Below are 24,819 nucleotides of genomic sequence, written 5' to 3' on the forward strand. Positions count from 1 at the left end.
AGCTCTCAAAGCCCAAAATATTAACTGAGCCCTTACGGAAGAAGTTTGAACCCGTCTTAAATGTTGGCATTTCCATAGGGTTGGATGGCGGCTGCCCATCCCCTCCTCCTCAACAATGCCCCAGCAATCACGTACCACCTCTAGGGATAACTTCCAAATCAGTACCTTCAACCCACATGCAGCTACTTAAGTCTAGAACAGTGCTACTCAAAGTGGATTCATGCAGTCCATGATGAGATATAAGTATAGAAGTTAAAAGCAAGCTCTCTTTGACATTGCCATAACATCAAGCATGTGACCAGGTTTTTTTCTCACTGAACAGGCTACTGAAAAGTTTGGGAGCTGTATGTTGCTGAGCTTGCATGGGGGTTGTGTGTGGCCCAAGCTGCATATTCTTAATGCACAGTAGCATGTATAATGGATTGGAAATGGAAACAAAAAGACCGTGGCTCTTCCTTGAGAGTTTTGAGAAGCACTGGCCTTTTCCTTCCCCTACATTCCAGACTTCTTTACTTTTCTTCTCTCAGATACTCATAAACCTTGTCCCAGATGTGATTTCCCCATCTTTCTTCTTCCTGCCTGCCCTAGGCATCTGCCTCCCACACTGTGTTTTCTTGGTAAATGGTAGAAGTTACTCAATTCCAAAACCTAGTTATTATCCCAACCCTTCTACCTGCCTCCCTCTCTACATCAAGTCCTGTAGTCCTGTCAGTCTGTCTGGACTGTCTCTCCTTATTCAACTCTGCTCCATCAGATCTTTCTCCTGCACAAGGACATTTACCCCTCACCTGCTTCCCTCCCTCCCTCCCTCCCCTATCCCTCCACCTTATCTTCCAATCTACACCACAGTGAGTTACGTAGAATCCTCCTGTAACCCCTATCACTCTTTGCTTTAAACCCCTTTCAAGGGTTTTAAGGGCAGGCCTTCCCCTACAGCCTGGAGATAAGATAAAATAGCTGTGAAACTCACCTCAGCAATCTGGGGGGCCTGCCCACACTTGCAGCTGGATCTCCTGCCAGTTCCCCATAGCCTCCTAAGGTCCCATAGTATCTTGTGTACACCTCAAACCTACCAACTATCACACTGGATTGTTATCACTACTTATTTAACTCTTCCCCCAACAGGCTGTCATCTGGGAGAAAGAAGGAGATCTTATTCATAGCAGGTACTAAAAAAAAGTTGTTGAATGGATAAACAAATGAAAAAGATTGAAAGAGACTGCTGTGCCTCTTCCTCTTCAACCCTGCCTGCTCTGCTGAAAATGCAAGACGGAATCTTTTTATGACTTTTACAGAACAAAAAACATGCAACAAGAGGCTGTCTCCTCTCTTCTGTGGCAAAGGCTATCTTTCATTTTTCTATGTGTAAAGCATTTTACCCTTCCCGTATCCATGTAGGGTAATAATTTAACAGTGTATCAATTCAGGCTGGAATAATTCTACAGGACCATACGGATCTTTGGGATTAAGGCAAATATTTGTGGACATCCTGGACTCCTATCCCTGAATGCAATGTGTAAATAGTGTCTTAGAGAGGTAAGACTCAAGGAAAGTTTGACAATACAGTCCCCTGAATTCAAACTCATTTGCTCTACTTAAAGAATGAGGCCCTGGAGAAACAAACTTGCTCTCCTCTCTTTTCAAAAGATGTGTTAAGGGAGAACTTGGCTCATTTGGCCTAAAATGTACAAGGGAGCCTCAAGAAACTATAATGGACAGCTGACAGAAAAGGGTCATTTGGAAGATCAATGTGTGACTAGCACAGATCAGATACGTAGAGGGGGAAAAAAAGCTATCAAAACATTTGCCAAACCAAACGAAACACCAATTGTATGAGCCAACCGAACAGCTATCTCACTGCTGTTCCTGGCCTTAGTGGGGAAAGAACTGGGCCAAAACTATGAGCCAGCCCTGTAAGAAGCCCCAATATACTGGGTGCCAGTTACCTTCATGTAAACTGGAGATAATCATCCCAAACTTTATAATAACCACAGGTTATCAGAGTGGAGTGTGAAATCTACAGTGCTATGGAAACATGGGCATTATCTTTTCCCCAAATGAGAAACCAGATTACTGAAATATAGGGTGGAGGGGAAACTAATCCAATTGCCCAAATAACCACTTTTGTTTTCTCCTTAAATTTTGCCTGTTATCACTCATCAATAAAATTGTTGCAGATAAAGCTAAAATGCTTCCTATCTATCCTGAGAACAGCCTCCACAATTGGAAGGGATTCCTATCACCAGTTTGATCAGAGGTTAATTACCCTGTCAATGGGGCATAGGGCTGGGGCTATCTTCTCATTCACATGTACATGCATCTGTTATCTCCCCTTGTGGCTCTTCCAGCCTTGGGAACAAATGAGAAGTCCCCGAGTAAGGAAAATTACAACTGCTATATAAGTTAGATAAAAGTGGTATTTTAATACCAACTTGGGATATCTTATAGTAGCCCCCGACCTTAAGACATAAATACAATCTAACATTTTTTTCTCCTAAATTCTCTGGTGACCTACTTACTTTACCTTATGCATGATTTTAAGGGGAAAATCCTTTCACTTCCATTTAAAGTTCACTCTAAGTTCATTTGGTTTTACCTTTTATGGAAAAGAAAGCTGAGACCAAAGAGGACTTTTACCTTCTCTTATTCAACTTCAATTTTGTTTCTACCTTAAGGTTTAAAAAAAAAAAAAAAGAGTAAATGGAATGAACCTCAAAGTGGCAGACCTGGAAGTGATGGGATCTGGAGGGTGTAGGGTTATCTGGAGGGTGCAGGGTTAGGGAGTGGGCACAGCTAACCCTGTCAAAGGGAAACGGAAGGCTAGGGTGGAGCAGTAATCATCGGAAAGGACTTCATACTGCCTGGGAGTCCAGATTTCCAGGCTTGCTGAGTAAGGAACAGCCTAAGGTCCTAAAAATCAATCACTTATCTCCTTCTGATCATGAAACCATTTACGAGAACCTCTGAAGAAACGACAGGGAGTAATTAATACGCACACATGCATGCTTGCAAATGAAATTTGATTTTCCAAAAAGAAGAGACAATTACTTGGTAACTACTATCATATCTATCTTCAGTAAACGTCTGGGTTTTGAACACTTAGGCGATATATGCTCAGTAGGCACTGATAAAAAGTCCACTGGGACCTCACTCTGCTTACATACATGACACAGCTGATAGATGGGTCGATTACTTGTCATAGGCCGATTTTAGCCAAGACTTAAAGGAATATTATTGATAGGGCAAGTGACTTTGAAGACACAGGAGATGCACTTATCAAATCTATAGATTAACAGGAGACCCACAATTACCTGAACCCAGAGCTGGGGCCGGATGAAACCCACAGGAATGAACTGAATGATAAATAGAAAGTCCTGCTTTGGTGTTAAAATTATTATATATTAATATAATTATTATGTAATCGTATTTGCATAGAATGGAGCAGGCTCTGGCTGGTGGTGCTTATAAACTGGACCGCAAGCCTACTGTGAGCTGACAGCACGAGGTGGCTGAAAAGTCACAGCCATGTGAAGGTCTCTGGACAGGCCCCGCCAGAATTGGTGATGTGTAAGAGAAGAGAAAAAACAAAAGGACATATTGTTATTTTCTTTAAATATTTGATAAGTAGGGCCAATCTCTCCTTTTAACCAAAGAAATTATGTTATTATCTGCTTATATATCAGGCTCTTTTCCTTGGCTTAAAAAAGTTTGGCAGAGAGCTGGGCCAAGGAGGAAGATTCATACTCTGTGTCACTTAAGCACTTAAGGCCTCGGTTTTATCATGTCAGAATGAGACTGGGGCTGAGATAAGGTCCCTTCCATCTATGAAATGGAAGGGCTCTGTGATTCTATTTGCAGAAACATCTAGCTTCTAGGAAGTTTCCAAAAAAGAAAAAAAAAGTAATAGACTACCCTCAGAATCAGAATACTTTTTACCAGCGAATACAATTTTCATCCTCCTTTCCCATCCCTCCTATTAAATTAAGGGTCTTGAGCAATGCTATCGACTCCCTTTGGGAGCTCCAGTCTCCCCATCTGTGAAGTGGAAACAGCAATGGTAGGAGTCTTCTTGGGTGACAATGAGCATAAAGTGCTTGGCAAAGCACCTGGCAGGCAATGAGCCCAATGGAAGGGGCAGTGTTCATTTTTTATTACTCCAAAAAGCTAGAGCCGCATAAGGAAGATAAGCTGGAAGATCATGGTGGGATTCCTTCCAACCTTATTCCTTTCGGACCTTGGGATCTGGCTGCCTAAACTGATTGTTTTAAATAAAGTGTGAAAAGCTCCCAAATGTTCTGGATCCAATAGTCTAATTCCCCATTCTGAGAAAAAGGAATTTGAAAGAAGTCCTTGCTTTACTACCTGCACCGCCCTGAGAGACCTCTCCCTGAAGCTCGCCCCACAGGCTGGTAAGTAAAGCGACACTGTCCCTGGGTGAGCCCATGGGGAATACAAAACAAAGCCCCATCACCAGCATAAACTTACACTAAACTTTATAGAAGGCCAAAAATCAACACTCTTTTTGAAGACATTTCATTCTGAAGCCAACTGAGAGCAAGAGAACAGGCTCCAGTTTGATGCTGTGACATGTACATGTGCCTCTCACCAGTTCAACACATGAGAAGCTGGCTTTAGAAAGCCTTCCACAGCTGGGCACAGTGGCTCACACCTGTAATCCCAGCACTTTGGGAGGCCAAGGTGGATGATCACCTGAGGTCAAGAGATCTACACCAGCCTGGCCAACATGGTGAACCCCCCCCCCACCCCGCCCCCATCTCTACTAAAAATACAAAAATTAGCTGGGCATGGTGGCAGGCACCTGTAATCCCAGCTACTCGGGAGGCTGAGGCAGAACTGCTTGAACCCAGGAGGCAGAGGTTGCAGTGAGCTGAGATTGTGCCACTGTACTCCATCACCCTGGGCAACAAAGTGAGACTCCGTCTTAAAAAAAAAAAAAAAAAAAAAAAAGCCTTCCACGTGTCTTCCTGGCCCCTGGCTGGTCCCTCATGTATTCAACAACAAATATCTATGGAGGGCCTACTAAGTGCCAGGCACTAGTCTAGAAATTGAGGCCACGGCAATGATGCAGTCCCCTGTGGAGAGACTGACACAAATATAACAAATAAATAAATGTCTTACATTTATTTATTTGTTAACAGCTGGCGAGAGGTCTAGGCAGCACTAGGAAATACAAGGACCCTCACTCCGTGCTCTAAGTGGACACATGGGTGCCAAGTTGCCTCAGTCACCCCTGAGGCGTGAGAAAGTGTTGGTGGGGGTTGCCAACCTCTCTGCTGAGATCTTGAGATGGTTCTAGCAGGGGCTTGACCTATTTCCACAGGGCCCTCAGATGATCTCTATCACCAGAACCAAATGACTGGGGGTGACTCCCCTTGCATGCTCTATAGCCTGGGAAGGAATAACTTTACTACAGCAGGACTTAAATAAGTTATTGTGATGGTTAATACTGTCAACTTGATTGAAGAATGCAAAGTATTGTTCCTCGGTGTGTCTGCAAGGGTGTTGCCAAAGGAAATTAACATTTGAGTCGGTGAACTGGGAGACACGGACCCATCCTCAATCTGGCTGGGCACCAACTAATCAGCTGCCAGCGTGGCTGGGATAAAGGCAGACAGAGGAACATGGAAGGACAAGACTGGCTAAGTGTTCTGGCCTCCATCTTTCTCCCGTGCTGGAGGCTTCCTGCTCTCACATAGTAGACTCCAAGTTCTTCAGCTTTTGGACTCCTGGACCTACAGCAGTGGTTTGTTAGGGGGCTCCCAGCCCTTTGGCCACCGACTGAAGGCTGCACTGTTGGCTTCCCTACTTTTGAGGTTTCGGGACTCGGACTAATTTCCTTGCTCCTCAGCTTGCAGGTGATCTATTATGGGATTTCACCTTATGATCATGTGAGTCAACATTCCTTAATAAACTCCCCTTTATATATACATCTATCCTATTAGTCCTGTCTCTCTAGAGAACCCTGACTAACATAGCGAGGTAAGTGACAAAGATTTCTGGTTTGACAACTGAGAAGATATGCTACAGGAAGAATCAGATAGTATAACCAGGCTATACTGCCCACTTTGTCATTAAGTCCTATTGCAGAAAAGATGAATGATAAACTGGATTCAGTCCCTACCCTCAAGGAGCCAGTAGTCTAATTAGGGAGTCACTTGTTTCAATAAAGAACACAGATGGAGCTGGAGGCCATCATCCTTAGCAAACTTATGCAGGAGCAGAAAACCGAATACCACGTGTGCTCACTTATAAGTTGGAGCTAAATGAGAACAAACAGATACAAAGAGGGAAACAACAGACACTGGGGCCTACTTGAGGGGGAAGGGTGGGAGGAGGAAGAGGAGCAGAAAGAGTAATGATCAGGTACCATGCTTAGTTCCTGGGTGATGAAATAATCTGTACACCAAAACCCCATGACATGAGTCTACCTATACAACAAACTTGCACATGTAGCCCTGAACCTAAAAGTTTTTTAAAAAGACAATTTAAATGCAGTAAATGTTAACAACAGAGACCCTATGGAAATGCCTCTGATACAAGAACTTCCCATCCCCACCCTCCCACTCTGCCATTTCTTCACAGGTGATGGGACGGAGCCTGCCCAGAGAAGGGGAAGGATTTGTTTTGTGACTAGCCGGTCAGCCAAGGGCTTAGAGCCTCATCTCCCGCTATGTTAAAATCAATGTTTTAAGTCTGAACTGACCCTTGGCAAAACAAAAGTTTAAAAAAAATAAATAAAAAGGTAAGGAAATCAAACACATTCTGAATGGCAAAGCCACGTTTCACCAAAAATGCCTCTAATTGTTTTAAAAACTCTGTGTAGCCTAAATGATTATGACGTATTTGGACAGAAAAGCTTTTTCAACCAAACTCACAACAGTGATCTATCATTGGCAAGATGTGTCTACAAAGAGGACCTTCAGGTTGTTACTACAACATGACGGATTCCCGAATGTGGAAACTGTCTAAACAGAGGCCTGACTTTGAAGTTCCCTGCCTGCCTTTCACGCTTGCTCAGGCTGCTCTGCCAGAGATCTGCTCCGGTCTGGTTTTCAACCCAGAGTCTCACATTATTAGTAGTAAGATAGCTGAGCTAATAGGTGCCACTGATCCTGGCTCACTGATTCTAGAGCTAGAGATTATCTGAGATCATCTCCTGACAAATGGTGGCATTTTACGGATGAGAACAAGAAAACCTCAAGAGGTCAAAGTTATACAATTTGGGTCAGAGCTAAGACCAGAATCTGTATTTTTTTTTAATCTCTACTCACACACACACACACACACACACCCCTTTTGATTGCCCTCACTTAATTCTCCATTAGTTTTATCAGTGTTTTCCAGGATCTCCTGGTTCGTTCTCATGGCTCTCTTCCTGTAACGCCTGTGGTTCTCTAAAATGTCCCTGGGTTCCTCCAGCTCTTTAGGGCATATTGCAGTTATGTAGCTTCTGTTCTGTGTTTCCCAGAGTGTGTTTCCTGCCAGCCTAGTCCTGCAGCTGCTCAGTGGGCAAAACTATTTGAGAAACTCCAGACACTACCTCCCTGTGAAGATTCACTGTATACACGGGCTTTTTAAATGCTCTGAAAAGTCCTGCAGAAAGAGACTTTCATCAAAGTGGGGTCCCACAGAATATTTTTCTGATGCCATTCATGGCTCCAGGTACACTCTAGGTGGTGCCCTGTTATCTGATTGCAGGTGTGGGATCTCTGCAACATGGTTTAACAAAGGGCCAAAGGCCAGAAGGCTAATAACTTTATCTAACATGGAAATAAAACCCAATTCACTGAAAATCCTTTTTAAAGAGTTTTAAATTTGGGATTCTAGAATTCTATAAATTCATGATTTAGGCAAGCAGTAAGGAGTACGCAAACACTACTTTGGAACTCATCATCTTCCACACAGTTTACTTGGCCATTTAGAAATAGTAATCTTTTAAATATCAATATCATGCTTTGTATTATAAAACTGTATGGTTAAAATTTGGAAACTGCGTTTCTAACAAAAGTATTGTCGAATTCAGTCCATCATCATGTGATTCTGATGAAACTTGGCACTGAAGTGTATTGAGGCCAACGAAAGCTTTTTTGTTGTTGTTGTCAAATAAACATACCTGACTATTGCTTTAGAACTACATGGCTACTTATTCTGGCTTGTGGGGTATTGTTTTGTTTTGTAGCCTTTGAGGGGTGGGGACAGGAGATTTCAAAAGGAACTGGACAGCTCCAACGTTGTAACCCTCGGCTTTGAGGCAACCTGAGTTATTTCGGGCTGTCCTTTCCAGAACCCTGTTTCAGTCTGAGAAGTCCTTGGAGCTGACCCCCACAGCTAGTCACAAACCCACAGCATCAAAGCAGCGGAGGCCAGGCAGGCCCTCTGGGTTTTCCAGGACATCTCTCGAGGTTTCAAAGGCTTTCTTGTTCTACCTTTCTTATCTAGCAGGGCCCAGGGCACATGCAGAACTGTAACAAGGCTTGACTTCTGCCATGGACAGAACCCTAGAGCCTTTCTGTCAGCCTTACGTGTAGCTCCCCTTCTGCTGAGTTCTTGCAGCAACATCATTGGCAAACATGGACTAAAGCACCCACTGAGTGCCAGGACTGAAGGCCCAGGTAGTGCAGTTCCTGCCTTCAAGGAGGGAATTGTCCAGACGTGGCTACTGGACCCTGCAACCCCTGACTTCCCAGAACTTTGAAGCAAGCACATGGTCTACACTAGAGCTCCACTACATCCCCAGCCCCCAGAATTCTTGTCCCTGGCTGTGGCTTGGCTTGCTTTCTCACTAGAGAGCCCCACATTCAGTAAATCTCTTCGTTTATGGCATAAATTAAACTGCTTTATGTTAACTGTAGGAGAAAGCTGTTGCCATATATGTGGGCTTGAACCATCTTTAATAATAAAATAATTTACATAGTATTCCCCAAGGCTGGCAATTACTGTCATCTTCAACTGTGAGATACAGGGTGATATGAAATTATGTCCTTGCCAGAGGCCAAAAGTCGCAACAAAAATCAGATTTCACAACTTCTCTGCCCCTCCTCCCTGCTTGTGGGGGTGTGGGATTTAGTATAAGGTGAAAGAGACCTGAGTTCAAACCCTGCTTCTGCTATTGAGCTGTGTAATCTTGACCATGTCACTAAACCTTTCTGAGCCTGTATTCTCATCTGAAGAACAGCAATATAATAGTCTGCTTTATCCTCAAAACATATTTCCAAGACCCTTAGTTGATGCCTGAAACCTTGGACAGTACTGAACCCTATACTATTTATACGCGCACACACACACACACACACACACACACCTGTGATAAAGTTTAATTTGTACAGTAGGCACAGTAAAAGACTAATAATAAAATAGAACAATTATAACAATGTAATAAAAATTATGTGACTATGGTCTCTTTCTCTCTCTCGAAATATCTTATTTTCAGACTGTGGTTGACTGTGGGTAACTGACACCCAGAAAGGAAAACCACGGATAAGAGGGGACCACTGTAGTTATCTATCTTAAAGAATAGTTATGAATATTAAATGACGGAACCAGTATTAAGTACCTAGGGAAACAAGAGCAACACTGAAAACCTCAACCTTTTATTGTGCCTAGTCTGGGTCAGGCACTGTTCCGAGTACGTCATCTTTTTTTAACTCCTTTAATTGTCAGGGTAATGGTATTATCCCCATTTTACAATGGATAAACTGAGGTACAGGCTAAGTAACTTGCCCAAAATCACACAGGTGTTAAGTGGCAGAACTAGGACACGTGCCCAGGCAGTCTGACTCAGGGAGGCTTCAGAAGTTCAAAGTGTTTTTTTTTCCCCATCCCCTTAACCCAAAGAGCTGCTGACTTTCACATAGGACTAGCCACTTATGCCTGCACATATTGTGTTGATAAACTGCACATGCATGTTTAGGTGTTTTGCTTATTGCAACGTTGGGTAAGTTATACAACTGGTCTGTCCTCAGTCTCTACACCAGTAAAATGGGGATACAAATAGTTCTTTCATAAGATGATTGGTAGAAACAAATAATCAAGACGAAGGGCTAAGAAGAGTGCTTGACACGTAGGACAGGTTCCACTTAGGAAGTGCTTATAACATCCAAAGTAATGAACGATGTAATATATGAGGAGAATTCTTGGTCTTCTCTGCCTGGCGAGACATACAGATTTTGTGGCTGGCTGAATCCAGTACTTTAAAATGGCTATACTTGTTCTCTGGCAAATATACTGCATTTAAAAATAGATTCATTCAATCAATGAAAAGAAAAACAGGTTCAAAGAATTCTGGTAAAAAATGAGACTGGGCCTAGATAAAATCAGACTGAAGGAAAGAATCTTCATAATAATAATACAACCAGAGTAGTCTTCTTGGAGGTCTCTAGGTTATGAATTATATTCCACCCACTGGATAAATGTTACAGGTAATGGGCAAAGAATCTGTGAAAAATCTATGGCCTGGTTAAAAAAAATATTTGGGTGACACAGGTTAAAGCAATTTTATCCCCAACACTGTTGAATACCAGAAACTTTGTAAGTGAAAAATCACAGCTTTTGTGAGCATGCTGGACATAAAACAAAATACCACATTAAAGGAAAGGCTGGAGCACAGAAAGGGCAAATGAACTCATGTGAGCTCTTTTGCAATCACTGTTACAGCTTTGTATTATTCATCTTGCACCACACTTAAATGTACACTAAAAAGCAGAAAGTGTGCCACACTTATTACTCTAGCTGCTTTTACTTGTTACATAGAGATATGCGAGACAATTTCACTGCTCAGATGGAGGGAAAGAGGAGCTCATCTTATTTCAAGCCCGTAGCTGCTGCCGCAGCCTCAGCACCATGTTCTAATCATTGAATTCATCATGTAAATCTCTAGCAGATGATACCACTGGAAAACAGAAACTGCCTTGGATCCAGAAACGCTTCCAAATTTTTCCTTTAAAGTTCTTATCCGTGAGCCCAGAGACGGGTTGTTTTATTCAATGGGTGAGGCCCACTGGGAAAGCAGCATTCTTCGGGAGACTTCGTGAAGAACTTTCAACCATTCCTTGACTATATAAATGACCTTTATCATTTATTTCACGTTAAAGTGCTAAATATTTCACAACTACTCCAACTTATTTCTGAGTGTCTAAATCTATTCTGAAAAGGATATGCATCACACACATACCTGTGTAGCTTATTAACTACCAATAAGAGCTTAAACAAATTGCAGGGGGTATGAAAGAATAGACTTCTGGAACTGTCCAGAAAGGAAGAAAAGGTACATTTCCTGGTTTTAAGATGAAAGATCTTGTATAAGTTAGAACATTACAGGAGCCTTTTAAATTGTCTTAGGGACAAGACCCTTAGGGCATCATCAGTGGTTCCTGGCGAGTCTTTTTTCTCCCTGTGATGTTAAGGGGAAGTCCCTAAGACTGGCTTTGCTATTAAAATACAGACATCTGCTGCTCTTCTAATTTTGTTCCGTTTAAAAGGCAGTACTCCCAAGAAACTCCTAGATATTGTGAAAACTAAGATCTGGGGGATGGGGACGGAATCTTTGTCTCCCTAACGCATTTATCAGTTCCCTCCCTAGAGCCCCCCTACACCCTCAGCACACACCGGCAGCCCACTCTTCCAAATACTCCCGGGCTGGAAAGATTCATGTTGCAATACCCTCCTCACAATCCTATTCCCGCTCTCATTTTAATTCGCTCCCCCCTCCCCCCCACCTTTTTTTTTTTAACAAAATGTAATTACTTGACTGTCAGCCTGGGCTGCACTCTGGGGCTTTTACTCCTTTCAACACAGCTGCGCTCCCGGCTTTGAAGCTGCTGTCCATGCAGCTTGTCCCAGCCACAGCCTGGCTCTCGGTAATGTAACATTCAAGTGCGTATTTATTTTTAAACTGACCTCTCCTAGACTGTACAGTATGAAGGAGATCCTGCCAAAAAAATATGCTACTTTCTATTTATAAGATGAAACACATGCCTCCCAAAGTCGAGAGGGGGATAGAGCATAATAATTCATAAAGAAAAAATGGCCAGAGTCATTCGTCCTCACATGTCTGATATTTGTCTGTGTCAAGGCACTTAGTTTCAAGGAGAAAGGTCGGGGGAACCCCACAACCCTGTAAACGTTTCAGCTGTCACGGTCAAAAGACAAAAAACAAAAAAAGTCAATAGCCAGATCTGCAGTTGTCGCCCCACTAACAATGCTCTCCGTTAAGAAAGGAGAGGGTACCAGGGGAGCGATGCCACAGCAGAGCTGTGCGATGTACCCATGTGCGGCCCTGGTACCAATCCACGACGCGAGGGGCGCGGTAGCGAAGTGAGGCTTGTTCTCCTATGGAAAATTCTACAAGCGCCCAGAATGGCTCAGTCAGTAGCTCAGAGGGTGCAATGCGGTCGCGCAGCCCCACCCTTAAAAGTGGTGGGCGCAAATGGAGGAGCTCTACGTTCCGGCCTGGCCGCCCGACCCCCTCCTGGCTTGCTTTACGTCCCCTTCGGTCCTTTGAACACGAGATGGGAAAGCGATGCCCTCAGTATCCTGGCTCTCTGCTGGTTTCCCAGCCTAACACCAGCGCACGCCGGAAAGCAGTCGCGGGCGGGACAGACTCACAGACAGGTACAGAGGAAGGAGCCCTGGGCTCTCCCGACTCACCGGCCGCTGCCGAGGATCTCAACCGCTGCCCCGAGCCCCCCGCGGGCACACGCAGAACCAGCCTGCCGGTGCGTGCAGAACCAGCTAGGTCTGCCGGCGCGGCGCCTGCTCACCGCATTCTCCGCTCCGAGACGGCGTGAAGGCTCCCCAGGCCCGCGGCCCGGTCTTCGGGCTGGCCCCGCGCCGCAGCCCCCGGGCCGCGAGAGAAGGTGCGCGCGACTGAGCGCTAGGCGGCCGGACGCGAGGACTGAACCTGCGGAGGGCGGGGCGGCGCGGGGCGGGGCCGGCGGCGCGGGGCCGGACAGGGGCGGGGCGGGGCGGGGCGGAGGGCGCGGGCGGCGGGGCCGACCCTCCCGGACGCGGTACCTGTGCCCTGGCCCGGGGCCAACAGGCGGTCGGGCGCGCGCAGGGGGGTCAACGGCGGACCCTCGGAGGACAATGGGCGCCCATTGTTACCTCCCCAGCGCCATCTCCAAGTAGGCGACTTCCCTCAGAGAAGAACCCGCGTTCGGCTCCCTTAGCACAAAGAAAGGTCGCCACACGCTCGGTTTAAAGAGGGACCCCGAGGTGCTGCCGCCCGGGTGCACGGGGACAATAGGACTCCGCCCGCACCCCGGACTCCCGCAGTAAACCTCGTGCGCCCACCTCTCCTGATCCCAACAGGCAGACCTAGCTGTGCGAGGTTCCGGCGTGGGGGGCGGTGACCCGCAGGGAAGCGAAGCCACCTGAGCGCGCCGCCCCGGCCCGGCCGCAGCTCCCCAGGTCCCTCGCAGCCCGGGCTCGGGTGAGCGCGGAGGGGGAGGGTCGCGTTCTGTCAGTTTCCAGCTCGCTCCCCTCGGAGCTGCAGCCAAAACCCGGAGAGTGGACTTAGCGCCCTGGAGATGCCTGGGCTACCAGCTAAGCAGCCGGACACGCGACGAACTGCAGACGCTACAGGTTCTCCAGTCCAGGGGGAGGCGTGTCTTCTCCCTCGGGGTCTTTTAAAGGGATTTGCCTAAAGTAGGGGCAAGCTGTTGGCGGCTGCCCCAGACTCGCGACGAGGCGCAAGTGGTGCAGCTGCCGGCCCGGGAGCGTAAAATTCCGCCCGGGGCGGCACCTGCGCCCGCCGGTCACCCTGACGCCGCCGCCTGGCGCGCCCCTCCCCTCCGCGGGGGCCTGAGCTCGAACCGGGTTAATGAATGCTAATTTTCTTAATCGGTCTCCGTCTCCTCCTCCTCTGAGAGTCATCGGCCTGTGGAAGGAGTAGGCGACAGGAAAGGGCAGTGTTTTCCGGCTGGGAGGTCCCAGCCCGCAGGATCAGCCTGGGGAAGGGGCTGGGACCCTGGGGAGTCAGACGCTCGGGGTCTGGCCTATGCCCCGAGACTCCCAGGTTGGATGGAAATCCTGGCACAACGCGAAGAACCTCCCAGGCACCTTGACTTTGCCGAGAGATACCAACTTCAGGTCATCACCGCAGTGCCCTGGGTCTATCTGAAACCTTAGAGGGTGCACCTTAAGCCGACGTTGTAAAACCAGGCTGACGTTAAGGTGAAGTGAAAAGGAAACGGACACAACTGTTCTGGAAGCAAAATACTTGGGTGGAGAGTTAAAAGCCTCAAAGAAAAATAATAGTTGGCAGGTCAAATGGCCATGAGGTTAGAAGTCAAATACGAAACTCGGCTGAAGTGATGCTAGAAGTTTGACAAGCAAAACAGTCCGTGAAGATAAGAGACCCAGAATTGTTTCCCTTCTTCAAAAGACAACTGGTCAAAAGTTTCCTTTGGCAGATACCTGGATTCTACCTTAGATTCCTGAGCATTTTACTTGGGGCTCATATTTCAAAATATATGTTCCATTTGGCACTAATGTATATATTTTATATATTAATTTATTGGAAAATTTTTAATGTTTCTGGCCTACTTAGAAAATGGTTTTTAAAATAAATATTTATGCATAGTTTTCATTACATATAGTATTTTATAAGTCCAAATAATGTGTGTGTATATATTTATAAAATACCACATGAAAAATTCCTTTTGAACACATAAAGACATTCCTTACACGTCTTATATGTAACTTTTTTTCACGTGATCTATTGTTAGCTGCTGTTAAAAGCACTTTATTTCCACATGGCCCAATAAATAACTTCTTTTATAGTTTGTGCAAATATAGGGTGGCAGGTTGTTTGAGGTGGCAGTTTTATTCCAAAACCCTAATTTTACTTTTCTACATTATTCCTTGCCTTTCTGAGGTTTTCTCTCCCTCTGCAGTTTTGAAATGAGACTTCACTGCTGGGCTCTAAACAGTTATCTAGGATCTGCTCATTCAAGGGCCTGGTGGTTTGATTTATCCTGGTTCCTTTGATGCCCTATGTTATTTCTTCTCTCTCTCTCTTTTTGACATTGAGCCTTACTCTGTCGGCCAGGCTGGAGTGCAGTGGCACGATCTGGGCTCAGCGAAACCTCTGCCGCCTGGGTTCAAGCAATTCTCTTGCCTCAGCCTCCTGAGTAGCGCCTGCCACCCCACCTGGCTAATTTTTGTATTTTTTTAGTAGAGACGGGCTTCCGCCATCTTGGCCAGCCTGGTCTTGAACTCATGGCCTCGTGATCCACCTGCCTCGGCCTCCCAAAGTGCTGGATTACAGGTGTGAGCCACTGTGCCTGGCTTCTTTCTTTCTTTTCAGGGTGTCCAACTCCTGGCCTCAAGTGATCCTTCTGTCTCAGCCTCCTGAAGTGCTGGGATTACAGGCATGAGCCACCACGCCCTGTGCCTTATGTTATTTCTTTGTGTTGAACATCTTCAGTGAGTAAACCATGCCCTCATATAGTGAATTGTTCTTTCAAATGAGTTCATTTCCTGTGCTAACTACCATCGCTTGTAGAGTTGATGGATATAGGTTTCAATATGTTATGGGACTCTATTACTGGAAGAGAGGAAAAAGCTGCACTTCAGGAAGATTTAAGGGTTTTGAGATTCTGCTGTGCATTTTGGAAAGGTTTAGCCTTAAACATTTGGTGGTAACCTTAGAAGCCTAGTTGACACTAATATCTGTAGAACACCTGTCAGGCCCAACAGTGGGCTGTTTTTCTATTAGTCCCTACTTGGGAGAAAAGCCAAGTAGTATTGGCAGTGACCTTGCTGTCCAGAAACCTGTGATCTACCTAAGTGCAGAGAGCACCTTGCCAGTGTACACAAGCATGTGCTGACCACATTCTAGTTTCTTGCTACAAAGTACAGTCCCAGGACCAGCAGCATCAAGCCTCACTCCAGGGCTATCGAATTGGAATCTTCAGTCTAATGAAACGTGGATAGTTTGCGTGCACATTTAATGTTTCAAAAAGGACTGGCCATGAGTGCTTGGTGGTCCTGCACCTTTTAAAGTTACAAACTGATTTGAAAATCTCATGGCATTCATGAACACCCTTGGAAAAACATACAGAATGATCCACAAAATTTTTTTTGTATACAATTTCAGAGTTCCTGTAAAGATCTATCTATGGCAAGGAAGTCCTAGGTTAAGACCCTCTCAGTCACAAAGAAGACTGACTCAATGTCAGCTGGAGGAGTTAACAGAGGATTCTTATAGGGAACAGAGCTTAAATTAAACCTGGGGGAGTTTGATAGGAAGAGGAGTAAGGAAGAGCATTTCAAGCTGTTGAAATGTAAAAGCCAATGGTCCTGAGAGGGGAAACAGAGAATGTCCATTTTTGTGTGTGTTCATGTGAAACTCAATGAGGAGACTGTAGTTTGATAGCAGGCTTTCCTTGCAATTCTCATAGCTTGAACATCCAGAAAATGACATGGGGCTTTCACGTAAGATCCCATTTTGTTCCACTTTGCTCAACTCTCACCCTGTCCAAGCCACATTGGCCTTCAGGCTATTCCAGGGACTCCCAACAACAAAGCCTGGCCCACTCTGTCTGCCTGGGGCATTTCCCCAAATCAGTAAAAGGCTCATTAAGATCTTTATTCAAATGAGACGTCAAGGGAGAGGTTTTTCTCTAAAAAAGTAGTCCCTCCCACATTCCCTTTCCCTAAACGAAACAGGAAGAACAATTGCTTCACTACCTGCCATTATATTTATTTATAAATTCATTTATGGTCTATTTCCTTTAACATATGAACTTTATTTGCTGCTGTATCTCCTGTACGTAGAACAGGGCCTGGCATACAGTAGGTACTCAATAAGTGTTTATTGAATAAATGACCTTTTAACTATAACCAGTAATGAGTATAAAAGTCATGTTTACAAACTCTATAGCTGCAGAAATCGTAATATATCAAACATTCTTGGAATATACCACACGTTTGCTGAGACTGAATTTTCAACCACTTCTCTTTAGTCTAATAGAACAAGAAATACTAAACACATGGAACATTTTAACTTTGAAAATTCAAACATTTTAAAGTAAGGCTTACAAAAAATGTCTGTATGGTCCATGTATAATGCATAACTATTTTTCTTCTGGCAAAGCTGAAACACACTCGTGTACTTAGCTGGGGTTTTCCTCCAAAATCCAGGCTGAATTCTTGTGTGTATGGTCTCGATTATCCCTCTAAGTTAGATTTAAGGAAAACGTAGGAGAAGCTGGAAGGTTAGAACATTTTGAATGAGAATTTCCTTAAAGCTTGAGTATTCCCCTCCTTGCTACCCAATTAAAATTTCACCAGTCCTGGAAATATGTCAGCCTGTGCTAATGAACTTGATTGACTAATTGCCAAGGCTAAGGAATTTTCTAACCAGTGATTTCCTTGTAAATAAAGAAATTTAGATCACATCTTGGTTGGAAGACTTCAGCTTTCCCTAATTGAATGCAGCAGGAAATGGTATACTATGAGATATAGTATGAGAGGCTATATTTGCATGGGGACTACAGGCCTAAGATACAGTTCTAAGCAGGTTACACAGTTACTCACCATAATCACTGAATACGATTTTGGCATTTGTATTGGCTCCTGAACTTGGGACAGCACCAATTTAATTTGTGCATAAGACCTGCAAATATAGATGCATACTTGATTCTGATTGTTAATGCAAACCAGTGACTAATAAATAGCATTACTGTATATTTATATAGTCTTCTATGCTCCTAAAAACACTTTCTCATTTCATCCTCATTTTAGGTCGTTTTGTTCATGCTGGGTAGGTAAGGCATTTATGCCTTACCTTACACTTATTTCCAGAAGGGATTTGAGGCAACTTAGAAGGCTTTTGTATATAATGAGTCATTCCTTTTTTCCAGCTTTACTGAGGTATAATTGATTGAGTCATGCCTATTGTACTCTTCGTTATGTGCTCTTTTCCCACATACCTGTATGTCTCCTTCCTTATCTTTCTTCCCATGTTGCTTAAATCTGAACTCCCAGATGCCTGCCTTCCAAGACATCTTTTTTTTTTTTTTTTTTGAGACAGAGTCTTGCTCTGTTGCCAGGCGCCAGGCTGTAGTACAGTGGCACGATCTTGGCTTACTGCAACCTCCGTCTCCTGGGTTCAAGCAATTCTCCTGCCTCGGCCTCCCAAGTAGCTGGGACTATAGGCGCATGCCACCATGCCCAGCTAATTTTTGTATTTTAGTAGAGATGGGGTTTCACCAGGTTGGCCAGAGTGGTCTCGATCTCTTGACCTCGTGATCTGTCCGCCTCAGCCTCCCAAAGTGCTGGGATTACAGGTGTGAGCCACTGCGCCCGGCAAGACATCTTATATAAAGTATCAACCATGGCCTTCTTCATCCCATTACCCTCTTTATTTTTCTTCATGGTACTTAACACCGGACATGTTGATTGTATATTTATTTGTTTATTGCCTCTCCGCTCCCCATACCACCAGAATATAAACTCCACAAGGGCAGAAATATTACCTATTTTATTCATGGCTGTATCCCAACCCCTTGGTCAGTGCTTGGCACATAATAGGGATTTAATAAGTATTTGTTGAATGAATAAATGAATGAAGCCACCGTGCTTAGTGCAGGCACCTGGCATGTGATAAATATTTGTTGAATTAAACAAAGCTTTAATCAATGAGCTAGCGAAAGGTCTGTGATTCATTCAAGGTTATGCCGATAGTAATAACTTGCTTTATCAAGATTCAAATCCCCACTAATTCTTTCTCCGCGCCTTCTTCATTTGTGTGCCTGGTAGACTGTTGTAATGTCAGAGTTTCTTTGTTCATCCTTTTTGGTACCTGACAAAAATTGAACATTATAAAGCTTTGATAGTGATTATAAATTGAGCAAGAAAAATGATTATTTCAATTAATGCTCTGGATTAGTGAGAAACAATAAAAGAGAGAGGTCTGCAATGATACTCCCCTCTCTCACTTCTCCTGCTTCCCTGCATGCATTCACACAAGATAGAAGAACACATACTCATATACCATCCCCCAAATACACACACATAACACACACCTACACCTACCAGTGTGCACCAAGGACGGATCATCTTCTGAGGGGTAATTACAGATCACTTATTTTGGACTCCCATAAAGAGAACCAGGAAGTGTGCAGTAGAGGACACCCAGGATTTTTCTTGCATTTCCTTCACAAAGAACAACTTGCAGGGATATTTATAAACCTCATCTGACAATTGTCTCCTCCTTCTTTTAGGGCCCCAAGGTGGCTTACACTTAGGGCCAGCATCCTTCCCTGTGGCTCATGCCTCTGATGTGCTGGGCTGTAGAGCATGCCTCTTCAACCTGGTACTGTGGATGCTCTGAAGGCCCCTTCTTGGCCATGCCTGATTTTCAGAAATGTTCTACTGGTCATTAACTCTATAGAAACAATGCTTGTGGTATTTTTCTCAACAGAGATAACAGATAGGTAGATGCGTGGCCTTGACAGTGCTTGGAGCTCCCTGACTATTGACTGAACAGGTTGGAGCCAGAGGGGAGGTGAGCCATTCCACCCACTTAACATGTATTTATTGGGTGTCTACTTTGTGCCAAGGAATTGGGCCAACAAGGCTGGCACTCTTCTTGGGCTGACCTATATTTCTCTTATTTTTCAAGGCTGTTGACTAGATGCGGAAACTATTGTTGTCAAAAGCCTCCATCTGAACACTCCAGAGACATCTAGATGTCCCTGACTGTAGTCAGGTCACTTGTCTGAGCATCAGGACATGCACCCATACAAGAGTCAACACTTGGTAATCCTGTGCTTTGCACCTCAGTCTGGAAATGCTGTTAGACTGACACAAGTGAACACTGAATGCCGAGCTGCTGCTTTCAGCGTGGTCATCTCTTCTGTTACTCTATATTAAAATCTTTGTGCCTAAGAGTGGTCTGGGTCTTCCTTTTTGGTTTGTAAAGTCTTATTTTTAAATTGTTTCTAATTATGGGCTTGCCTAGAAAACAAAGGCAGGAATTTTGCACGTTCATTCCATTATATTGTAGCCCTTAGAACCTGCTGCATAGATCTGTTTGCTAGTGAATATGACCTAACGCTCTTATTGTCATTCAGCTTATATTCATTGAACAACAGAGTGTAAGGCACTGTGACAGGTACTCTAAAAGGTACAAAGATTAATGTGCTTCCTACACCTAAGCAGGTTAAACTTGTACAGATGATAAAACAACCACACAAGTAACTATGATACCAGATAATATATCATAAATGTTATCAATTCCATGATCTTTTCCAAATGCCAAATAGGAACCCATATTCTGATATGTTATCTGACAATGGGACAATATGTATTGCACTTGGGATTATCTGGGATGTGTGGTCCACTAATGCTGATATTTCACTATACACTGGTGGTTTTGAAGTTTTCTCCCTTTCAAATGGAATTGTAAGCAAGACCTCAATGCTTATTACAGGTGAATGTGCCCCTGCTCTGGTTGAGCTATAGTGAATGAGGAGTCCTTCTCTGTCTTTCTACCCCCATTCTCTTGCCAAGGGGTTCTTGAAACTCCTTCTTGATTCTCATTGGCTCTCTTATGGGCTGAATATTTGTATTTCCATAAAGTTCATATGTTAAAATCCTAACCCCTGAGGTGATGGTATTAGGAGGATGGGTCTTCAGTAGGTGATTAGATTGGAGCTCTTATGATGGGATTGATGCCCTTATAAAAGAGATCCTAGAGAGTTCCCTTGCTGTTTATGCCAGGTGAGGACATAGCAAGAAAGGTTGCCTATGACGTAGTAAGCAGACCCTCATCTGACACGAATCTTAGCCTTGATCTTGGATTTCCCAGCCTCCAGAACTGTGAGAGATAAATGTTTTTTCTTTAAGCCACCCAATTTATGGTGTTTTTCTCACACTAGCTTAAACAAACTGAGACAGACTCCAAGAAACAGCTGAAACCACAGACAGATGATCAGTAAATAGAATACTTCTGGGTAGAGTATCTAGGATGGCCTGATTAACAGTGGGTGATTATTGGGCTTTCCACTGTACAGGGCTGGGGCTTGTGGTCTGAATGCACCTGTTTGTGTTACAGATCTTTATGACTCAAGTAAATGGCCTCCATAGAGGGTGTCAGTGAGGATCCAGGACTTGACTGGTGAGTTTCATGGCCATGTCGGTTTCAGGTAAAGTGAGGCTCATTTCCAGCCTCCTATGACCTCTTCTTCCTCAGTCCTCTTTCTTCCTTCCACTACAGGTGACTTCCCTCCATCCATTTTTCAGGCCAGAGCTCTGGCTCCTTTGGATATTTGTTTTTAGCAGTACTCATAGTGGAGCCTAACATTTCTTTCTTTAGCAATGGACCCCAGAAGCATACACCCCAGGCATTGCAATGTTGGATAAGTAGTGCCATCCTCAAGGAATGCTGTGTTTGCTTCCAAAGAGGGCTGGCTTGGGAGGCATGAACTCTAGAGCCATAGACCAATAAACTAGAACCCTAGCCCTTTGGCATAGCATTCTGGCTAATCAAAGTTTTATATCATCTTGTAGTAGAGTTAACAAGCTTCACACATTGCTTGGGAGGGAGGTTGCATTTGAGGATTATGATGGAGGAATGATGAAGTCTTAAATGCCATCCTCTTTTTAAATTGCTTTATTATTCCTTGACAGTGACCTGGTTAGCTATAAAGGAAGGCAAGGCTTATGGGAAACCCAAAGATGGAAGCCATACCCATATTTTCAAAAACGTGAGGGCTGTGCAGAAAATTCAATATAATTAGAAACTGTATTTTTGAGGGTTTTTCCTTTAAGTAAACTCTATTTTTTTTAGATCAGTTTTAGAGTCACAGCGAAATTAAGCAGAAGGAACAGAGTCTCTATAATCTTCCCACCCCCACATATGCAAACCCTCCCCTCTATAAAACCCCACACCAGGGTGGTACCTTTGTTACAACTGATGCACCTACATTAACACATCATTATCCCCCAAAGTCCCTCATTTCCATTGGGTCTCATTTGTTATGTCGTGCATTCTATGCATTTTGTCAAATGTAAAATGATATATATCCACCATTGTAGTATTATACAGAACAGTTCTAATGACCTGAAAATCCTCTGTGCTCCACCAATTCATTCCTCCTTTCCTCCCCCAATTCCACCCCAGTGGCCCTGACAATCACTCATTTCTTGACTGTCTCCATAGTTTTGACTTCTCCAGTATGTCATATAGTTGGAATCATACAGTATGTAACCTTTTCAGATTGGTTTCTTTTACTTAGTAATATGCATTTAAGGTTCCTCCATACCTTTTCATGGGTTGATAACCCATTTCTCTTTAGCAATGAATAATATTTCATTGTATGGAAGTACCACAATTTTTTATTTGTTTACTTATTGAATATTTGTTAAGTTCTTATTCTGAATGAAGTATTACACTGTATGCCATTGGGAGACATAATAATGTAAGACATTATTTCTCAGACAAGGCATTGTTCTGTCATTCAAGGAACTTATACTCCTCGGGCCGTTGTTAAGTGGCAGAGTGGAGAAATGGGGTCTCAAGGAAGGAGAGATTCCAGCTGGCTGAGTTTCATGCTTCCACAAAGGAAAATGCATCTGAAGAGAGATTAGGATGGGTAGGATTCCAACACTGCATGGACTGAAATGTGTCTCCCCCAGCAAATTCATACATTGAAGTCCTAACCACCAGTACCTTATAATGACTATATTTGGAGATACGGCCTTTAAAGAGGTTTAAGGTTAAATGAGGTCATATAGGTGGACCCTGATCCAATCTGACTGCTGTCCTTATAAGGAAAGGAGATTTGGACACACACAGAAAACCCAGGGGTATGTGTGAGCGGCACAGCGGGAAGATGGTTGTCTGCAAGCCAAGGAGAGAGGACTCCGGAGAAGCCAGTGCTGCTGGCATTTTGATCTTGGACTTCCAGTCTCCAGAACTATGAGGAAAGAAATTGCTGCTGTTTAAGCAATCTAAAAATATGTCTAGTGGTATTTCATTTTTTCTTTCTTTTTCCTAATTTTAGACTCATATCAAATAGTGGTATTTTGTTATGGCAGCCCTAGCAAACAAATAACACTGTGAAGACAAGAAGGAGAGCGATGCAACAGTGAGAAGGGCATGAAGGATGCTCTGAGGCTAGAACACACACCTGCGTTCAAGAGGGAGCCCAGGTTGGCTGGTAGTTTGAGCTGTTTCACCAGGCTCTTGTTGGCCTTGGGGATGCCGGCAGAAAGGTGTCTGTGAGGGTGCTGGGATGGAATGGACCCTAGGATTGCCCTTGTGAGTTCAGTCAGCCATGGGGGTGGTGGCTTCGTAATAGATGATGTTTGAATTTTTCAAGTCAATTAAAGTCAGTCTTTAAAATGCCTTGGCTTACTACTGTTTTATTCCTGTTAGTATACAATGGTTTCAGTAGGCTAAGTTTGCAACACTGAAGGACATATTTTGTTAGAGAAACCAGCTAAAAATATTTCAAGATGTTTCTTATCAGCAAGTGAGCTCCTTGCCATCCTTGGCTTTCCTTCTGTATTTCTGAACCTCAAAACTAAGTGGTATTTAAAATAGAAGTACAGCTGTATCTGATCAATTAAAAGAATATCAGTGCTTAATGTGATCTTAGAGGTCATCTAGCTCTGCCCTCTCATTTGACAGCAGAGGAAACAAAACTAAAGAAAGTTGGTGATTTTCTCAAGATCATCCAGTTAGTTAGCAGTAGAGGCACCTAGTGTAGACAGGCTGTTTTGCTAAATAATTTTGTTTCTATATAAAAAAGGAGGTTCATCCTTGCAAGGATTACAATGGGAAAGTGCTCTGAGTTATGTCTGCGGGAGGGTCATGGCATCCATATGAAAATCCGATGCTCTGGGGTCAGGCACCTGGGTTTGGAACCCTGATCTCCATCGGCTAGTCCTGAGACCTTGGGTCATTAAGCTCACTAGCCTGAGTTCTTATTTGTAAGAATGGTGGTAGTACAGGGTGGCTATCACAGAACCCACCTTGAGAGTGATGTGAAGAATAAGTGAAACAATTCTTACACACATGTGACTGACACATTATCAGGCCTCAAAACATATGCTCTTATCTATTCTTCCCACCACACAAGGATACCATATTTGTCTCTGTCCCTGGGCCCTGGCACAATTCCTGTCCCCATCTGTGTGTCACAAATATGTGTTGGATGAATGAAGCATCAGGAGTGACCCAGAGGGAAGGCTAGTACATGCCACTGGGAACAAAAAAAGGAAGCAGAATACAAGGTGATACACGGATAAGGGAGATCTGTAAATATTTAGATTCTTAGGCAAATGGAAAGATGTGAGAAGTGTTAAAGAGCAATAAAAGTAAAAGATGAATTCTCCACCTTCGGGGGGTGTGGTCACAGGGGTCAGACAACAGGTGTACTTGACATGCTTTGCAAAACATGAAGTGTAAAACAGGTATACAGGAGCCATCCATACCAGAAGCAAACACACCTTACTATAATTTCAAGAAGACAATGTTGTCTCAAGCATCTGGAGAGGCTTACACTGCTCAGATCTCAGGAAGCAGTGAGGTCAAGGGGGAAGAGACAGAGGACAGTCTCAGGTAGCTTCAACAAAAATAGACCTGACAATAAAAATGATGCAAGAAGTGTATTAAGTATGTCTGTTTATTCTGATGCTTAAACATCTAGCCAGCATTGAAAGGGACTGCGCCCTCCCAGGGTTTTGAAATTCCTAGAGATAGCAACTTGCCTGGGAGCCTATCTTTCATATGCAAACCAGCCACTCCAAAGCCCACACCTCTACCACCTCCTTTATCTAGCT

General features: G+C 44.0%; 1 protein-coding gene across 3 annotated transcripts in view; it reads right to left on the reverse strand.

Annotated features, from left to right (window-relative positions):
• The window catches only part of CDC42EP3 (CDC42 effector protein 3), a 29,087-nt gene extending 15,096 nt beyond the window's left edge, over nt 1–13,991 (reverse strand). The window contains exon 1 of one of the 3 annotated variants that reach the window (XM_017534913.2): nt 13,336–13,991. The gene's annotated coding sequence lies outside the window, so the exon portion shown is untranslated. Of the gene's footprint in view, nt 1–12,666 lie in introns of all 3 variants that reach the window. The other 2 variants (XM_017534912.2, XM_037740760.1) reach the window with 2 other exon arrangements.
• Between the last annotated feature and the right edge of the window lie 10,828 nt (nt 13,992–24,819).

The sequence above is a fragment of the Cebus imitator genome, unplaced genomic scaffold (genome assembly GCF_001604975.1).
Source record: "Cebus imitator isolate Cc_AM_T3 unplaced genomic scaffold, Cebus_imitator-1.0 Scaffold88, whole genome shotgun sequence".
NCBI lineage: Eukaryota > Metazoa > Chordata > Mammalia > Primates > Cebidae > Cebus > Cebus imitator.